Raw genomic sequence first — 17108 nt, forward strand, 5'->3', positions numbered from 1 at the left:
GAAGGCAACTGACGAACGTGCCGAAATAGGCTGCACGCAGGAGCCACTGCTCTTAAGCAAGTGAAGAGGAAGGCAGGAGCGACAGCACCGAGACCACTACAGCCGAAGATAAAGCAGATAGCCGAAGATCAAGCACGTGGGAAGCATCCCTGAACAGGCATTCCGAAGTTGACGGAGGACAGCACCGAACGCTAGGTTAAACGCCTGGAGCGTCAGTGGCATCGTGTTGCTGGCGCCAAGGGTAAAAAATATGTCCCCGAAGTCCCATCGGCGTCATTGTCGCCGGTTCGGGGTCAGGGACGCGACAAGTAACACCCCGGTATTCCCACTGCAGGGTAGAGCCATGGTAAGCGTTGTACTGGTGGTTCGCGCTTAGAAACACCATAATTAGTATACCTGCACCATTACGCGTCGGTACGCTCAATGTACGGGGTCTAGGGGCTAGCCGAATCAATATAAGGTCAAACGCGTAATGCAAGAAAGAGACCTAGATCTGCTTGCGGTTCAGGAGACTAAGGTTAGCAGAGAGGAGGCGACCGAATTCTTGGTGGCAAAATTTTCTTTAAGGTATAATGTATGCGTGAGCCATGTGGTGGGAACATCAGCCGGGAGTATGTTGTTGGTTAAAAATTCAATTGGCATTGTCGTTGAAACGGTTACAAGTTGCTTGCAAGGACGTTTTGTTTTGTGCGATCGTTCTTACGGGGAAGTGAAATTTAGATTTATTCATGTCTATATACGCACCTACAAAGCCGCATGAAAAATGTTCTTTCGCGAATTGAGTATGTATTTTGATTGTGAGAAGTGTTTCATTGTGTTGGGTGACTACAATTGCGTGCTTCATCAGAAATACCGTTCAACCACTGCTAGTATAAATAATGAAAGTGTTGCGTATCTTAAAGAATGCGTGAGCGAATTTTCTTTAAACGGTGTGGCACAGTTCGCAAGAGGTGGAAGTCCCCAGCACTTCACACACTTTCAAGGCATTAGTCATGCACGACTAGATCAAGTGTTTGTGCGTTCGGAGGTTGGGCCTATGTGTCAGGACTACGATGTTGATGCTGTTTCTTTCAGTGATCATTGTTTAGTGACGTTTGAGATCGGCCAAAAGCATAAAAGGAAACTTGAATGGGAAAGGTGGAAATTGAACGCCAAGCTAATCAAGGATGACGTGTCCATAGATAAAACATAAAAGGAAATGGAGCAGTTTTTTCTCTGCGCAATGCCGCAGAGATATGGGAGTTATTTAAACAAAGGGTAAAATTGAACGCAATATAAAGAGGTGGGGGGGCATATGAAGTATCAAGCTCAAAAACATGAACAGGGTCTGCGGCAGGAGCTGGAAGACTTGGTGCAAATCGAAACAGCTAATCCGGGTTTGGTGAGGCAAGAACTGCAAGTCATTAAAAGAAAACTAGAAAGCTTAGAGAGGGATAAATACAGAAGTGAAATTATACATGCACGAGCTGAAAAGTATCTCGTGGGGGGAGTACCAACAAAGCGAGCTTTGTCAGATGAAAAGGCGTACGCTCGAGGAAATGAAATATTGGAAATAGAATATAGTGATAAGATATTGAGAGAATAGAAAGCTATCATGACGGCATTTGAAAGTTACTATAGAGAGTTGTTTGTTTGTCGTGAGCCAAAGGTGCCGGGCTACGAGGATGACTTCTTGTCAGAAATATCGACGCTAGGCAAAGAGGAAACGAACTTATTAGAAATGAATATTAGTATGGGAGAGATTGAGAGGGCTATTGAGGAACTAAGCTTGGGCGCATCTCCTGGTCCGGATGGGATTACCGCGGCATTTTACAAGGCATTCAGAGGCACTCGAGCGAGAGACCTTACCTCCATCGTTCAATCGTGCGCACACAGTACTAATCCCAAAAGGCTAAGATAGAAATATATTACGTAAAGTAACGGGATACAGGCCAATTACGTTGACAAATGTTAAATACAAGGTTTTCATGAAAGTTCTTGCAGCAAGGCTGCAGGGAGTTATACAAAAGTTAGTTGGGCCGCATCAGACATGCAGCTTCAGGGATATACGAAAATATTTACAAATATTCATACAGTTAGAAGCATTTTAGAATATTGCGATAGCGCTCTCCTCAAGGTAGCGATGCTGCAAATAGATCTAGCTAAGGCTTTTGATATGGTGCCACATAGTGTTCTCTTTTTATTAATTATGTAGGACTTGGTTCCGTCATGTGTAAAGGCATCAAAATGGCATATCAAAGCTCATGTACCAATTTAATTGTTAATGGTGAACTTTCACAATGCATACAAGTACACTCTTCCGTTCGACAGGGTTGTCCGTTAAGTCGTTTACTTTTTGCTTTATTTTTGGAGCCCATCTGTAGAAGAATAGTTAATAGTACAGAAATCAGGGGGTTTAAGATACAATCCTGTGAAGTACGCGTTCTAGCTTTTGCCGATGACGTTGCCCTATTTGCTGCAGATAGGGAGAGTGTTAGCTCATTATTAAGAATTACTGAAAAGTTTTGCGAGAAAGAGACACTCAAATCAATAAGCAAAAGAGTATTGGTCTCTGGCATTGGAATGCCACGCTCAGTGTTTTTGAAAATATCCGTGGGCTCGCGACACCTAGCACTTACCTGGGGGTACCTTTGGATGGGTATCGTGCGAACGAGTCACTCTGGCTCGAAAACTTGGATGAAATGCGTGCGATAGCCGAAGCATGGGGTGGCCGTGAATTGTCGATTTTAGCACATGCCACTATTTGTAACGCTTTTCTCGCTGCGAAAATTATGTATCTTCTGCAGGCACTGTGTTGTGCACGTAAGCACATTAAAAAATTTCACCGAATCTTTGCCACGTTTCTCTGGTGTTCTACGTGGAAGCAAACATCAAGGACAAATTTGTTTCGTCGGTTAAAGAAAGGTGGTCTGTCGGTGTGCCACTTGTTTCCTCAGTAAGTTGTATCACGTTTCATACTGATAAGGGACGAAAGCGACCCATTTCTGTGCTGTTCTTTTTTTTTTCAGACCGTGTTAACAGTTTCTATGCCTGATTTTTTTTTATTCTTCGGGCATTGGCCCTCATTACACAAATTCAAGGCTATTGCGCAAAGTTGGAACGTCCTATCGGTTCCTTAGTGCCAAGATTTTTCCTTAGTACCTCTCCAATGAAAAAAGAAACCGTCTTATGAAGTATCTTAGTGAGAGTGTGTTCCCTGCACCATTTATCGGTTAATGTTTCAAGAAGCGCCTGGGTAAGACGCACTTAAAAGGTTTAAAGATATGTGGATACCGGCAAACGTTAAACCATTTTTCTTCAAGCTTCACACGGGAACCTTGCCTGTTAAAACGTGGTTAGGCGAAAGAGCTATTTATATGACATGGGGAAGCAGATGCTTTCTGTGCAACAAAGCTGAAACGATCGAACACGTTTTCAATGATTGTAATAATGCCATATTCTTTTGGGATACGTAACATAGAACTCTAAAAATAGACCTACCCCTCAATCCACATGGCATTCGTTTTTTACCACCTGAACGCGATTTTGAACAGATGGATGTTATCTTTTTACTTGGGCTGCACGCAGTCTGGCGTAGTCCGTTCGCATATAGATATTGTGATGTTCAAGGCCGATCTGTGTATGAAGATTTTGTGGAAATGGTTGTGAAAGTACGTGACGCGTACAAGACGAATGACTGTGATGAAGATGTGGTGTCAATGCTTGATACTTTGACACATATAAAACGAGTGTGATCTATGATCACAAACACTTTTGAGGCTTGTAGCCAAGCAGGAAATAAAGAAGAAGAAAAAAAGCCCGAGAAGTGTTTGCGTATGTACCGTGCGTTTGTGTTGTGGTTGCTCTGTTCAGAAAAAGCGTACATTATTTCTGTATTTTAAGTCTTTGCGCCTGCGAACCTATGAAAAACACGAGGTAGCATACATTAAGGGCGCAGGATAGCGTGTCTACGTTTTCTTGTGTGCAAACAAGCTTCCTGACGGCTTTACAAGCGTCCTGCACAGCCGCCATATGGTTTGGACAGGAAAGTAGCCCGCATCGTTTTTGACTTCGATGCTGCCTTCGCGAAGCTGTCTACTTTGACGTCTTCGTGACGATTGGAACGAGACTTAAGACGGCTGCTGTCCACTTAGCAGTCTACTTAGCCGTCTACGGCGAGTATTGGAACACAGCCACAGTCATTACCGTGATGGCACAGCATCCGGTAGGGAACTCCCATAGACGGTGGTGCCAGATTCACCTATCGGTAATATTGCGGTGCAGCTTTCGCGGGCCCTCTCGACGGCGAACGCGCGTCACCGAAACGAGAAGAGATTTCATTTTCGTCTTCACACGGCCCAGATTGCAACCAAGTTTGTTGATGAATTTTTTTATACCTCTGGTAAGCCGAACTAAGCAAACCTATATATAAGGTGCGTTTTTCTGGCGAAAATCACGATTTTAGCACCGCATTACCCCTAAAACACAGTGTGGCGAGTAGCGGACACGTAGCTCTCAGGTGGCCATCAAGAAAGACGCGCAGAACCCGCCAGAAATTTGTCAGGCTTGGTAGAGTCTGCCAAAAGCTAGCCGCTGCTCTTGTAAATGCAAACCGCCATTCCTCGCGAGACGAGAGGCAAACGCAAGGCGCGACGGCAAGCGTACATGTAATTTCGCCTTTAGAACTAAGAAAAATATGCCTGTATACTAACAAGCACTGTGTGTATGCAGGATTGGTTCCATATGATGATGAATAAATAAATGTGAGACGTGCGGAGTGAATGTTGATAATAAAGCTTTATCAAGATAGGCATGGCTGACCGTCATGCTAGGGGTAATGGGGTTGGCGAATAGAAAGAAAGAAAGAAAGAAAGAAAGAAAGAAAGAAAGAAAGAAAGAATTGAAGAAAGAAAGGAAGAAACAAAGAAAAAAAGAAAGGAACAAAGAAAGAAAGAAAGAAAGAAAGAAAGAAAGAAAGAAAGAAAGACAGACAGACAGAAAGAAAGAAAGAAAGAAAGAAAGAAAGAAAGAAAGAAAGAAAGAAGGAAAGAAAGAAATCCTTCTTCGCTAGAACATTAGCAACAATGACGAAAAACGAAGGCGAATACGCAGTTGGTACATGCCCGCAAATAAAGTGAATGTAAGCAACAACAAAAAATGACTCAGTTACCAGAAGCGGTTAAACTGAATATAAAATAGCTACAAACACACGTTCCTTAGATGAGGGTCATCAGAGTGCATCATCGATTCCATGTGCCCACCTATACGTGATGACTCCTTAGCGTCACGATGTCTTTGCATCTGTTGGGGAAGGTTGTATGGTCTGGTTACTGGCATTGTCAAGCATGGTTACAGCGCTAATGAAGACGAAACACAAACAGTCCTCTGCATTAGGCATTTGTGTTTCGTTTTTCTTAGCTCTGTCACCAGGTTTCACGATATCTGCGTCACCATCGTTGCACCTGAAACAGCGGCCGCTACAGCCTTTCGTGGCGCCCGTGCATTGGCACGCGACATGCTCGGCGAGTTACTCGATGCGATGACAAGGCAGCGTGCCTGAAGTCATTACGACGCTGCGGAATCGCGGGAGACGTTTCCAGTGACAATCTTACCATTACCCTGTTCGCGGAAACGTCAACTTCGTGTCTGTCAGCCACTGCACAATCAATAGCGTAAATATATTTGGTTTTGTTGCTCTTGTACGGTTGTTCGGATTTTTTATCAAGCCTTACGAAGACACGAGCCGCTCTATTGTCTTTAGTTTTGTACTTCGTGAGCTTAGTGTGCGTGCTCATGTCACGTCCTTTCATCTTCGAAACATTTGCGCGCCTATGCAGAGCCGGCCACCCTCCGATTTCGGCGCTCTCTCCCACGTACTACACACACACCAGACGAAATGCCTGTCTTGAAGCACGGCTGGCAGCAAGTCCGCCTCTGATCCACATTTTGGCGCAGGGATTCAATCGCCAGCGGTGCTGCGAGTGTATATACTAGTTTGTTTTGTTTCATTTTGCGTCCTTCACGAACAACTTTCAGTTCAAGTCTCTTTGAGTTTCGTTTTGATTCACAGTGGAATTCCTCTTCAATGCAACGTCTCCTTTCAAACCGTGAAAACGAGGCGAAGAACCATGTTATTTTTCAAAGAGCGAAAAACATCTACTTGACGCATGATGGTAATCGAGCCGGCTCTTCCTTTCTCGCAGGTCAGCTGCAAGGCATGTATACCGTACCATGAAAGCATGCCTAATATAGTAAATGTAATACCACACTTTAGCAATTGCTTCTCCGCTAACAGAATCCTAGAACTGCACGAGTCAACCATAGGCGACATGAACCTGGGGTGTTTTGTTGGGTTCCTTTCATTCTTATCAAATATCTCCTGCATGGGACACCTCAGAAATTGGTCATTTTCTGCGACTCTAAGGCAGCACTTCAGAGTCTGCATTTCGCCATATATCATAGGATTCATGAGCAACTGACATATGAAATCACCATCGAACATGATCGCCAGCATGATGGCGATCACCATCAAGCTATCGCTAAAGGGCATGAAATCATATTGCAGTGGCTACTTGGACATACCGCTATTGCTGGTGATGACCTCGCCGGCGAAGCCGCCCGGTCAGCCCTTCTGGATGCCCGACCAATTCCAATCTCCTTACCAAGAACCGACGCTGCAAGATAGCTTCATACTGTGGCTAAAGCTATGACCCACAAATACTGGTCTTCTCCCAACATCCCGAAGTGTCGTCTTCGTAGGCTGGATCCATCCTTAAAGGTACAACTGCCATCAAAAATTTCCCGCTCTGAGGCGACAGTATTGTGCCGCCTCTGGCTCGGGGTGGCATTTACGAAGGCCTACTCGTTCCGCATTGGAACGGGGGATACGCCCATGTGTGACTCTTGCGGAACCACAGAAACGATTGACCACATCCTATGTATCTGTCCCCAATACGACGTCGAGCTCGAAGTTCTCCGGACAGCACTGAACCAGATGAACTCTAGACCACTTTCCGTAATGAAGATCCTTGGACCATGGCCGTTCGCGTCGATTGCACAGAAGGCCACCAAAGCGCTCTTGAAATACTTCAAGTCGACAGGTCTTGGGAACCGTGTGTAGACTCGGTGCAAACCTTTCACTTTGCGAGAAACTGTGCTCTCTCTCTCCTTTGTCTCTCTCTTCATCCCCATGCCCCTTCCCCCAGTGCAGGGTAGCAAACCTCCCTGCCTTTCCAGTCCTCTCTCTCTCTCTCTCTCTCATTCTTATTCGCCACTTGCGTTAGAGGATTTCATCAACAGCTGCGAGACTGAAAACATTATTCTCTTGAGGCTCTGCGGACTAGCGAAAGCATCACGCCACTTTTGCGTGTACGAACGAATCTTTCCTTGCTGCGCAAAAATTAAAGCACATTCACTCGAGCCATAATGAACCTCTTTGGAAAGGTAGAACAGGGCACTGCAATATTCGTAGCCGGCTCCAGTTTATGCAGCGCAACACATATGTCAAAAAAATAATAATAATAAAATGGGACTAAAGGAATTATTCAGAGAGCTTAACGTACTGCGTCGTACTGTATTTCTTTTATGTCCAGCTCTTCGAGCATACAGAGCTAAATGAGCGACGTTGAATAAGGCCGCAAAACGGTAACGACCGGTGGAGAAGCAAGCGTTTTTTTCTTCTTTCTTTTTTCTTTCTTTTTCCTATTTTGCTCTTTTTCGTTGCTTTCCTGGCTACACTTTAAAGCTCTGTCAGGAAAAGTAGGGGTGCATGCATGGTTTTACGGTGCCCGTGTGGCATTGAATAATGTTCTTTTCCATGAACAAAAATAAAGAGGACACACTTTAGGCTTATCCCAGTCATATATCTAATTGTGTTTTTGTTCGCAAAATTAGACGGTTCTTTTTTATTATTATCATTATTACTTGCAATTTAAATAGATGCTCCATTATCTTTGTTCGAAAAAGAAACAAATAGAAAGTAGCATAACAAAGCGAAATTAGCGGCAAATACAAGACTCGCGGCTTCTATAGCCATGGCTCAGGGAGACGGTCTTAACTGCACGAACACTCGTTATCTTCACTGCGCAGATCGGACAAACGAACTTCTTTTTTCTTTTTCTTTTTTCTTTTAGAGCCATGAGTGATAGCTTCACCTGCTACGCATCTGCAATGCAGTGGAAACGTTACTCAGTTTTCTTGTGTGCGCGGGCTTCCTTTAGCTTGAGTGACCACTGTACCGCGTTGAAGCGCCCTTGCGTGCACGTGACCTGTGCTTGAGGCCAAAAAAAGAAAGCGGAAAGATGAGCCCCTTTGCGAACTAACGCGGTTTCACAAAGGTCACCTACAGAATTTCCTGCCTGTCCCCAATGAACCAATTATTTTTATAACCGATTATTCTAATTCTAGAGGATGTAGTATTTAGGAAACTTATTGACTCTATTCTACGGTTTTTACAGTGATGAAGGCAACCTTACAGATCCCAGCAAATGTTGCTTTCCCAACGTTCTCTAGGACATCAAGGTGAGTGCATGTACGTTCTATTATATTAGCAAAGCAAGTAGTTGCTCCTTTATATGTACGACATGGCAAAGCATAGAAGAAATAAAAATGAAATCTCCAGTGTCTGGTCAGAGTAGTTAAGTTTCCTTCACGCATTCTTTCATTCTCGTTCGTCCACTAGGTACATAATAGTGACTAAAATTGATTTCAAGACTTAGGACTACTTACCTGTGCGAGACCTGTTGGCTAGCCACTTCACCTAAGCCCGACAAAGCGCCCGGGGCCGCATCCGAATTCACAAAACTCGCTTAAGAACGAGTTTCTTCCACGCGACAATTGGAACTACATAAGTATATCAACAAAGCGAAATATTGTGGTAAGTTCTGCCTCGTTATTGTTTGTACCGCCGTGGACCAGAGCGCTTTTTCCTTACGCGTTAAAACAGCTTAGTGTGCCGACAAGGCGCCCACATGTGATACCGCGTGAAAGCCACAGCTGTGTGTTCATTCGATGTGACTTTTTTCTAATTCAGCAGCGGCTGTTTGTACAAACCTGCGCGAACCTCTGCGCAAACCTATAGGAGATTGCAGGTCTTCCGTTCGGTTTCTTCGTCGTTTCGTTTTTCAAGAGGCATTGCCGTTATGTTGTTTTCTACCAACCAATGGCAGACAGCATTTTTCCCTTGCTTTTCTTGTTACTGATTTTCTTTTGTGTATGTGTGTAGGAGTCGCTACAAATTCCCGTTCTTGAGGAACATTGCTCATCTTTTTTTTTTTGTATAAACGGGATATTATTGCATTTTCGGGCTTTGCAAAGTATTTAAGCTCACCGTTTCAACGCCGTTTGAGTAAATACTAGCCAAATTGAACACTAAAAAAATTCTTGCATGGATGGTTATAATGGTTTTCATATTGCATAAGCAGAAAGGTCTGCACGCTGCCAGATTCTTTAATTTAACAAATTGAAGTTCCCCCACATACAACTTACGCTCGCCCGCTTTCAAAGAAGTTGCGATTTCGTGCATCTGAAACACGCTTGACGACAAGACTCATCTGTGACACTGATTTTGTTAGACTGACGTGGCCTGCTGGCAGTTCGCTACAACAAGCGTAGCAGTGTTCGAAAGCAAGAGAGAGAGAGGGGGGGGGGGGGGATTCAATGGAAGATGGATGCTTGAAGCGAATAACAGTGAGAGTAGCATTCCGGGCAAGTTGGTAATCCATTACTCAAGTATTATGGCGCAACAAAAAAGACACGGGCGTGAGAGAAGTGTCTTACCTCCGTGTCTTTTTTGTTGCGCAATAATACTTGAGTAACGAATAACAGTGATGGAACATGGAACGTCGCTGAAGCCAACCTTTCAACAAGATGAGTTGTCTTCTTCAGGGCAGCAAGCGCTTTCCTTAGCAGAGTTTGCAAGCGCTGCTGGAATGTCATGAGAGATGCAAACGCTGCTGGAGAAAGCAGTTGCTGCCCTTCCTTTACTCCGGTCTCATTTCCCCAATGCTTAGCACAAGGTCATAACTTTGATTACAGCTAACCTCCCAGCTTTTCTGTTATAATCTCTCCCTCTCCCTCTCCCTCTCCATCTCTCTCTCTCTCTCTCTCTCTCTGACGAAGGCAAGTCCCTTGGTTGCTGCCTTCAGCGACGTTCCTTGTTGTACCACCGTTAACCATGCACAGTAGCGAAGCATTTGAAATGTCTAAAAGAGCATGTAATGTGCTAGAACGTAGTTAAATCAGAATGACGGGTTGAGATTTCAGTGACCGCCAGACACACCATTCGGTTATGTTCGGCAATTTTTGTTGTGAAATCTGGGAGGAAGCGATGTATCCTCTTGTTCGTGCGAACGACGAGAGGAAGAAAGTATGCGCTGCAGGCTAGCGGCGGTAGTTTTCTGCTTTTGAGCGCGGTGCCGCGGATTGGTTTTTCCGGCTGTTGGGTCACAATGCTGTGTGGGTGAAATGTAAGGAATTGTACGCATAACATATTTAGACGCAGGTTAAATGTCTCTAGGTGGCCAAAATCAATCCGAAGCCCACCACCACGGCGTCTTTCGTAAATCCTGTGTTGCTTTCGGACGTTTAACCTGATCAATAGACTAACCTGTCGGGTCTCTTAAGCTGGTCTGCTTGATTACTGCTTGTTTTAGTTCTTGTGCTCATATTTATTCATATTATGAAGAGAACTTACGTTTTTGAAATGTTGTAATGCTTACGAATAAATTTTAACAAACACCTTCAATGGCGATTTGTACAATTACCAATTCAGGGCACGACATCAACGAAATAGGCAGCCATTGTGTAATTCATAAAACTTCGCGGGCAACAATTGCAAGGCAAATAAACTTGTTAAAAATTAATGAGCATTTTTTGTAAATTACGCGCTACGCATTTCTGCAAGCTATTCTGCACTATCGTTGAAATCTTGTAACTGGTTGGCAGGCCTTGCTAAAATGTGCAATGTGGCAGCAATTGATTGATGCAGCGCGATTGACGAACAGCGCGCTAATGAGCAAAATACACCTATGTGCTGCAATACATTTTTATCCCCTCTTTCCTACTGAGAGTCGTGGTGTGATAATCGAAAATGGCAGCGCTATTCTTAAATACTGCCTTATGAAAGACTATGAAAGAATAAAACAAGCTCCACTCGGTGCGCCCCTGCGCGCACCGAGTGGAGCGCACCGAGTGCACTCATTGGTTGCACTCGAAGAGAGCGGACGAAGCCGTGCTCGTCAGCGCTACGTCGTAGACGCTCAGACGAGGAAGGCGCGAGGCAACAGGGAAAGCTTATTCGCTGCATCGCATAATCCAGACACGCGATGCGAAAGAAGTGCGAACGTGCTCTTTTATTTCTTATCGCTTTGTCCATACCTTGATTTTCTTCTTCGATTTTACGAATCATACGAACCCTTGCTATTGCACTGTCTTCTCGGCACGTCAAACTCGTAGCTAAGTATAGCGTAAGAAAGAAAAGAAAAAGCCTTGCGAATACGGCCCCATATCTTTCCGTACAGATCTACACGGGCCAAATGATTCCACCGAGCGACAGTATAGCTGAAAAGTCGCTTCTTCGACTAACTGGCCACGTGTGAACCTAAATGAAAAGATCTGGAGACCGCCTTTCGCTCATCTTGACGCAGCTGGCGGTCTTCGTCCTTGCAGATCACGGCCCTGGAAACACACTGCAGCTTAAAGGCAGAAACATGAGTGAAGACAGCAGTGATTGCGACAAGTACCGCCGGCATCCGTATCGGAGACTTCGCACCAGCGACTACCAAAGCGGTGCAGCAGATTGGATGGCTTCACAAATGACTCGAAGGGCAAGTGTGATTTAAAGTTATTTAAAAAAACGTCAAGAAAGCTATATTATTCTGCGAACTAGTAATTTCAAATGTGCGAAGTTCGATATTAAAATTAGTAGAATCGATCAACTTCACAAATGACTCGAACGGCAAGTGTGATCTGAAATTATTTAAGAAAACGTCAAGAAAGCTATATTTTTCGGCGAACGAGTAATTTCAAGTGTGTCAAGTTCGATATTAAAATTAGTAGAATCGATCAACTTCACAAATGACCCAAAGGCCAAGTGTGATCTAAAATTATTTAAGAAAACGTCAGAAAAGCTATATTTTTCTACGAACGAGTAATTTCAAGTGTGCCAAGTTCGATATTAAAATTAGTAGAATCGATCACCCATCGTTGGAATGATGGGTACAGTACATAAAATGCACAATTTAGCACTTCGCTGAGAATTATTTTATCGGCCGTTGTGGTTCCGCATTGTTGCATGCTAGCCGCACAATGTTTCTCAATAGCAGTTGAACGTCATACGTTCGCAACTAATTCACTTATGTAATTCAAAGTGCCGTCCCGACACATTTGCTCAACCGTGTCTTTAAGTTTAGATGACATTTTAGCAGTAAGATCCTCATCATTAGTGATTATTGAAATTTCCAGATCTTTCCCGGACTTTGCTGAGCGTGGTCGCTGTTGCTGCTGTCTTGCGAAATATATCGCACACATGAAAGCGCTCATATAAAGAATCGGCCTTCGTGTGCATCGGCTTACATTCCATCTGTACTAACCTGGCAGATGTGCCAGCTCCGCTCTCAACGCATTTACGCAGTCAAACAAAGAGCGGCACCTAAATGTCCTCACTGCAACTAATACACGCATTCAAGCGCATAGCTCGTTTAACGAATCGAAGCTTTCTGTCACTTCTTTAACGGAGTTTAACGCGTCAGGTTGATTGGCTTCTTGGCGAGTAAGGTTGGCCGGTCCTGCAGATAGCATGATATTAAACGGAGCTGACCCCGGAGATTCGTGATGAAAAATCGGTCGATAACCAGAGCCTTTGTGATCCGTGATCGCGTGGTGGGCGATTGTTCGCCTTTCTGATCAGGCAGGCGCGCAATCGCGGTGCTGCAAAAATGGTTGCAGACGATGAACAATTTTGTAGCGTTCATTTACCGCTTGGGCAAAGCTTCGCTTCAAGTATTTTCCGAAATGTGCTTTGTATCTCTGTTTCTTCTTTGATATATTAAACAGTTCCGTTTATTTGTAGAGTTATGAACATAAATGACTACTGTAACTTGGAAAGTTAACGAAGCTAAGCATTGCCGTACCACGAGTCTGCCCTTCAAGATTGCGTTCATACAGAAAACGATGAGGTTATATGGAACCAATGTAACCATTATGATAAATTCACTTAATACGCACTATTCCAAAGCACATTGTATATCAGAGAATATGAATAACGGTAGTGAGTGGGAAATGCATGGGTGGTATACAAAAGTGGGAGCACACGCAAAAAAAACAAGTACGCTGGCAATCAATAACACCGGCTTCCTCTAGATATCGCAGTAGTACATGTGCTTTCAGCGAAGATGATGCTTGGCAATTCGCGTCGCTTCTTATAGAACGAATAATTTAGGAAGCAGCTCAGTATTGCACGTAAAAAAGACGTTGGCCGTCAAAAAGAGAACATTATTAAAGCGAACGCGTTCCTCTGAGTTTTCTCTTACTTTTCATGAGCACAATCCTGCCGGATCTCTGTAGCGCTTCTCTTCGTCGCTTCTGGACGTTTTGATTAAGATCAGTGTAGCACTTCAACTAGTGTAGTTACCTTCAACTACCTTGGCATGTAAAATCCCATATTTTTTTTTTATTTCCAACAACCTCAATGTCTTAAGCCCTCGTATATTCGGTGCAAGTTGCCCGCTCCCATGTTCTCTCAGAAAAACAATTTCGCGAAATACACTGCGAGATCGCCTGTCCTCGCAAAACGTGCATCGACATGCCAATTGTTGGAATCGCACCGCTGGCACGAGTTGTTGGGGTCTCGGTGCTGACGCCCGTTATTGCCAATGGGTCGCAAGCCCCAAGGGTAGCGTTGGCCTGGCGGCCTGGGGCACTGGAAGCATCTGAAGGTCCCGGCAAAGCAAGAGAAGACTGGTAACAGAACAACTTGTTTATTCTAACATAGCAAAAGAGCGGCCGGTCAGTTCGACCGAAGTGGAGAGACGGGAGAGCACGTAACTCAACAGTACAAATCGGAGCCTCTCCCCTGGCGTCCGGGGGCAGCTGCTCTTATACTCTCGGCGTCGCGGTCCAAAAGGGAAGGAGGGAAGGTCACGGGATGAAGGTCACGGGACGGCGGAGCATGAGCCCACGACGGCGCGAACTGTCGGGCCGAGAGACCTGCTGAACCGAGTGTAGTGACGCATCGCCAACCCTCACCCACACGACGGCGCGAACAGTTGAGCCGAGAGACGTCCAGGCTCCTCATTCGGGGAACTCCGCTCCCCGGCTGCCGCGCTTTGACAAGCGAGGGCACACACACACACACACGCACACACGAAGACACGTGCCACTGAAACACGCCTGGACACGCTTGGCGGGTAGGCGTTGCGGCGGCGTCGAACAGGCCAAAATGTCCGCCGTTTTGAACAAAGCCCCGGCGTCCGTTGCATCCGCGCCGGCATTACCGCGCGTTGTAGGCGAAACGTAACAGACCGCCCCGCCGGGGGAAGGAGATCCCGATGGTCAGGGGACTGCATCCGCTGTTCGGAGGGATGTCGCTCGATGATGCTCATAACCGAAGTTGGGCGTCCTTGGGCGTTTCTTGAGCGCAGCGCACAGAGAAGGCCTCGTTCTCACGTTCAGGTGCACACAGGACACTGCAAAGTGACTTCGGGAGAGTTGACATTTTTGTTCTCGTTTCCGGCAAGCGTTAGAACCACGCCAAAAGTCAACCGCTCAGTCAGCAAGCACGGCACAACCCTCACTAAGCCCTGCCAGGCTCTTCCCCCTTTTATACTGCTGCCTAGTTCCTTACAGTAGTTTAGCAGCACTCAGAACGCGTCCACAAATCGGAAAAATTGCACTAAAAAGCACATCATCACTTTGAAACACTACACAAAAGCAATAAGTTAAAAATCCTGCCTCAGGAAGAAAAACATCAGTAACAAGCAATTTTGAGGCTGATTCCCACGTTAGGGGCTTCGACTTAAGCCATCGGCGTTACCGTTGAGACTCCCCTTTTTGTAACGCACCTCAAAGGAATATTGTTGCAAAGCGAGGCTCCAGCGCAGGAGGCGGCCATTTTTGGGAGAGATGGTCTGCAGCCATTGGAGAGGGCAGTGATCCGTTTCAATGATAAACCTCGAGCCAGCTAGGTAACATGACAATTTCTGAACGGCCCACACGATACACGCACACTCTTTCTCGGTGGCGCTATACGCCTGCTCACGACTGGTCAGCTTACGACTAGCATACAGGACCGGGTGTTCTACTTCTCCATTTTCCCGTTGGCACAGTACAACGCCCATGCCTCGCTCACTAGCATCACACTGAACAACGAACCCTTTTGTGTAGTCGGGCGATCGTAGCACAGGTTGGCTTGTTAGGGCGCTCTTTAGGGCGCTAAAAGCTCTTTCCTTCGTCTCATCCCAGACGACTGTTTGCGGCTCTGTCTTTCTTAGAGCATCCGTCAAGGGAGCCGCGATATCAGAGTACCTGGGGATGTACCTCTGATAGTAGCCGGCGACACCTAAGAACGACCGAATATCGGTCTTCGTGCGCGGTTGCGGGAAGTCTCGCACAGCGGCCACCTTTATTTCAGAGGGGCGGCGTCGACCCCGACCAATCACGTGTCCGAGGTAGACAACCTCGGCCTGTGCTAACTGGCACTTGGGAGCCTTGACTGTCAAGCCCGCATCGCGCAGGCGGGTTAGCACTGCCCGCAAGTGCGCCATATGTTCAGGCCAGGATGCGGAGAATATCGCTACGTCGTCTAGATACGGTAAAGCGAATTCTTGCTGTCCCCGCAACACTTTATCCATGAGGCTTGAAAAGCAGTATGGCGCGTTCTTCAAACCAAAACTCAAAACTTTAGGACGGAATGTCCCCATTGGTGAAATGAACGCCGCATACCTACTAGCCTCTTCTGTAAGTGGAACCTGCCAATAACCCCTGACAAGATCTAGGGTGGAAATAAACTGAGCGCTACTCACTCTCTCAAGGCGCTCCTCGATGTTAGGGATCGGATAAATTTGATCCTTAGTGATGGAATTAAGCCTGCGGTAGTCGACGCAAGGACGAGGTTCCTTGCCCGGTACCTCAACTAAAATCAAAGGGGAGGTATAATCACTCTCACCCGCTTCAATAACACCGAGCTGTAGCATTTTCTTTACCTCAGCCTCCATAATATCGCTCTGGCGGGGTGACACCCGGTACGCCTTGGATCGTACTGGCTCTGGGGAGGTAAGTTCTATGTCATGAGTAAGGACAGAAGTCCTACCAGGCCTCTCAGAGAACAGACCTTGAAACTCTTGTAAGAGCTGGTGTAGTTCGGTTTTCTGCTCAGGCGACAGCGATGCTTTACTTATTAAGTCACTAATGACTTGATCGGTGTCTTTCCTGTTCGTCACTGAGCCTAGTCCCGGAAGCTCGACCGGAAGCTCTTCGGGCACGTTTACCATCATGCACACCACTGCTTCCCGTTGCTTATAGGGTTTGAGCAGATTACAGTGGTAAACTTGCTGTGCTTTCCGCTTTCCTGGCAGACTCACCACGTAGTTAACGTCCGACAGTTTTTGAACAATCCGTGCTGGGCCCTCCCACTGCACGTCGAGTTTGTTCTTTAGCGATGTGCGCAATATCATGACCTCATCGCCCACCTCAAAACGACGGGCCCTGGCTGTCCGATCATAATAAACCTTGGCCCTCTGCTGGGCCTCTGCCATTGCTTCACCTGACAACTCCTGTGCCCTTCTTAAGCGTTCGAGGAGCTTAAGCACGTACTCTACCACGACTGGGTCGTCGCCCCTGCCTTCCCATGATTCTCGAAGCATGCGAAGCGGAGATCGCAGCGAGCGACCGTACACCAGCTCAGCTGGCGAGAACCCCGTAGCCGCATGCGGCGCGGTTCTTAAAGCAAACATCACTCCAGGCAGACACAGCTCCCAGTCAGTTTGATGTTCAAAACACAATGCTCTCAACACGCGCTTCATGACGGAGTGGAGCTTCTCAACGGAATTCGACTGGGGGTGGTGCACTGAGCTGTGTAACAGCCTTACCCCGCACCTTTCGAGAAAGGCTGTCGTCAAAGCGCTAGTAAACAC

The 17108-nt window shown here is 46.1% G+C and overlaps 1 long non-coding RNA gene across 1 annotated transcript; it reads left to right on the forward strand.

Annotated features, from left to right (window-relative positions):
* The first annotated feature begins 235 nt into the window (after positions 1 to 235).
* On the forward strand, positions 236 to 11789 carry LOC129387854 (uncharacterized). Its single transcript, XR_008615005.2, has 3 exons — positions 236 to 346; positions 8436 to 8499; positions 11647 to 11789. It is a non-coding gene; the product is annotated as an uncharacterized lncRNA (long non-coding RNA).
* The last annotated feature ends 5319 nt before the right edge of the window (positions 11790 to 17108 follow it).

The sequence above is a fragment of the Dermacentor andersoni genome, chromosome 2 (assembly GCF_023375885.2).
Source record: "Dermacentor andersoni chromosome 2, qqDerAnde1_hic_scaffold, whole genome shotgun sequence".
In the NCBI taxonomy this organism is placed as follows: Eukaryota; Metazoa; Arthropoda; class Arachnida; order Ixodida; family Ixodidae; genus Dermacentor; species Dermacentor andersoni.